The sequence below is a fragment of the Nicotiana tomentosiformis genome, chromosome 3, assembly GCF_000390325.3.
Source record: "Nicotiana tomentosiformis chromosome 3, ASM39032v3, whole genome shotgun sequence".
Lineage (NCBI taxonomy): Eukaryota > Viridiplantae > Streptophyta > Magnoliopsida > Solanales > Solanaceae > Nicotiana > Nicotiana tomentosiformis.
The window spans coordinates 1,626,867-1,630,703 of NC_090814.1; positions in this window are offsets into that span (position 1 = coordinate 1,626,867).

A 3,837-nucleotide genomic window follows, 5' to 3' on the forward strand; every position below is an offset into this window, starting at 1 on the left:
AACTTACAAGAGAGGGGCATCCAAATTGTTCCATAATCAGTAGCATAAATAATATACATCTACTCCACCGCATCACTTCAACAAATGCTTTATAAATACTTTAAGAAAAAGGATGAAATATGAATGTTGATTTACAAAATCAAATGCATAAAATAAAATTGAACATATAAGGAGAAAGTATTTAAGAGGCTCAAAAGTATATTACATTAACAAAAGATGGCGGGGCATTAAAAGTTTAAAACATTGGGTACGAAAGTATATGGAAGAAAAGGGATGGCCGGAGGAGTACGAATTCGAGGAAGTAAATAATTTTAAACATATCTAATTTTTTTTATTTCTTTCAGGATCACTACTCAAAGAACACATTTCCGTAAACTATATTCTTTTGAGCACTATACTCAAACATTAAAGTGTTAATCATCAATAAAATGATTATATACCATGAAATCTTTACCAATGCAGTAGCTTAGATCATTAGATATATTTACACACTTTTTATGAAAAGTAGTTTTTAATGTCTAGCCTAATTGCTCCGTAGGTAAACATAAGAGGAACTTCAATTATTAACGTATCCCCAAAAGACTGCTTTGCTGCTCCTTCAAACATGTCACACATATTACGTTACCTTTTTTGTTTCGTTTATTCTTTATTTCCTTTTACTTCTTTTTTCTACACTTTTCTTTTTCTTATTTTCTTATTTCTCCTGGGCTCATAACTGCATATCCAATCAGTCTCAAGTCACACAACAAAATCACTCTTTTTTCTTCCTAATTTGGTGAAATATATCTCTTTTCTCTAAATAAGTGAGAAGTGAGACGAAAATTGTATTGACCAAAATGATATTTGATATTGCCCCAGTTCGACTCGTCTAGCGATATTAGCAGCCGCCTAAAAAGAAATCTCACTCCCCGTCTCCTTAGCCATCTGCAATCTGATAGGTTGAGCAAGTCCATCAATAAACCTCCTCACCCTCTCTCTCTCGGTGGGAAGCAGAAGCATAGCATGGCGGGCCAAATCTACAAAACGGGTCTCATACTGAGTAACAGTCACACTGCCCTACTGGAGACGCTCAAACTGACGGCGACGCTCCTCTCTCAATGTGATAGGCAGAAACTTCTCTATGAAGAGCTGAGAGATCTGGTCCCAAGTAAGAGCAGGCGACCCAGCTGGTCTGGTCAACAAGTAATCTCTCCACCATTTCTTGGCAGAACCCGTCATCTAAAATGCAGCAAAATTGACCCTATTGGTCTCCACTATACCTATGTTCCGTAAACCCTTGTGACAGCTGTCAAGATACTCCCGGGGATCCTCTGAAGGAGCATCGCTGAAGTGAACAGGAAAGAGCTTGATAAATCTGTCTAATCTCATAAGGCCTCAGAAGACATAGCTGGCCCATCTCCGACTTGTGCCGCAATAACCGGCTGAACTAATCCGATTGGCTGAGCTGCTGGAGCCTGATACTGGGAGCTATCTGCTCTGGAACGGGAGTGGTGGGAGTCTGGGCTCCTCCAGCCTGAGATACTGCTGGTGCCATGGGAAATGTGCCAGTCTGGGCCACACTCTCCATAAGGCCCACCAAACGGACCAAAGCATCCTGAAGTACTGGGGTAGCAATGAACCCCTCCGGAACCTGAGCTGGTCCGGCAGGAACGGTCTGGGCTGGAACCTCCTCGTCAAGCTCTATCTGAGGCTCCCCTACTGGGGCTGCTGCTCGGGCCCTAGGCTGAGCCCTGCCCCTGCCTCGGCCTCTGACACGGCCTCGGCCTCAACCTCTACCCCGCGTAGGAGCTGTCATTGGAGGCTCTGGCTACTGCTCAGCTGAGGAAGCAAAACATGTTCTCGCCATCTGTGAGAGAATAAAAGTAGAAGAGTTCAATCAGTATTGAGAAAGCAAAATCGCATGACAGAGAAGAAAAGAAGCGAAACTTGTTCCTAAACTTCATAGCCTCTGGAAGATAAGCACAGACGTCTCCGTACCGTTCCTCCAAACTCTACTAAGCTTGCACGTGAATCATGAGACCTAAGCAACCTAGTGCTCTGATACCAACTGTCACGACCTGAAATTTTCCACCGACGGGATCGTGATGGCACCTAACATTTTATTTGTTAGGCAAGCCAACGTTAGAAAATCATTTATCAATTTCTTATTTTCATTCAGTAATTAACATTAATTAACTACAACGATATGTAACAAGTGCGGAATATTATAAATATGTATTAACTACTACCACCCCGATCTGGAGTCGCAATTCACGAGCATTCTAGAATTTATAACAAGTAATGGTCTAAATGAAAGAAAACAGTGAGACATAAAGGATAGACGGGGACTTCAAGGTCTGTGAACGCCGACAGATCTACCTTGAGTCTCCGGACAGCGGACCAGTAGCAAATCTCGATCAACCTGAGCCGGTATCAAAATCTGCACAGAAAGTGCAGAGTGCAGCATTAGTACAACCGACCCCATGTACTGGTAAGTATCGAGCCTAACCTCGGCGAAGTAGTGATGAGGCTAGGACAAGACACCCACATATAACTTGAACAGTATAATCATGCTAGTAGCAACAACAATTATTAAGAAATAACGCAGAAATAATGGGAGGGGAACATACAGTGAGGAAATACAACATAAGGAGTGAGAATAATGAAAAGACATAATTAAACCGAAAATCCTTAAACAAATTGAGCAATTAAGACAACAAGAAAAACTACACGGCATCACCCTTCGTGCTTTTACTCTCAACCTTACCAAATAACAAATAAGACTCCACGGCATCACCCTTCGTGCTTTTACTCTCTTGCTCACAATATAAATAAATTATGCACGGCATCACCCTTCGTGCTTTACACTCTTCCTCGCAATATAATTAAATTATGCACGGCATCACCCTTCGTGTTTTACACTCTTCCTCATAATATAAATTAATTATGCACGGCATCACTCTTCGTGCTTTACACACTTCCTCACAATTCCCAAAATCAATAACAACTGATAGAGATGAGTTTCACAAGAAAATCAATATTTCATAAATGATTACTTTCACAATTTAACATCTCAAACTCGAATCAATATTTAAAATTTTATCGACCTTGGTGGAACCGGATACAAGTTTTCCAACATTTCAACAACAACAATAAGCATGGATAACAAGATTTAAGACTATAAATTTGCAAGAATGGAATTTCACTCGCGTACTATGACTCAACCACAACGTATAGATGCTCGTCATCTCAACTGTACATCGTATTCAACAACAAAACACGTAGCAAATACTCACACAATACCTATTCCCTCGAGCCAAAGTTAGACACAATACTTACCTCGCTCCGAATGCCACTTAATTCTCAATCACAGCTTTTCCTTTGGAAGTCACCTCCAAACCACTCGTATCTATTCAAAAATAACTCAATAATATCAAATATTGCTAAAGGAATCAAATATATTTCATAAATTAAATTTTCCAAATTGTTTTCCTCCAAAAAGTCGAAAAATCGACCCCGGGCCTGCTTGGTCAAAACCCGAGGTTCGGATCAAATTTCTTTTACCCATTCACCCCCGAGTCCAAATATGTAATTAGTTTTGGAATCCGACCTCAAATCGAGGTCTAAATTTCCAAATTGCCGAAATCCCTAGTTTCTACCCTAACCCCTAATTCTACCATAAAAACTCTAGATTTTTGGTTAAAAATTCAAGAAATGTAATGGGTAATTGAAAGAAAATATTTTAGAATCACTTACCAACACTTTGGGGAAGAAAATGACTCTTGGAAATCGCCTCTACCCGTTTGGGTCTTGAAAATATTGAAGAAATGCCTCAAACCCGTGTTTGGAGTCTGTTTT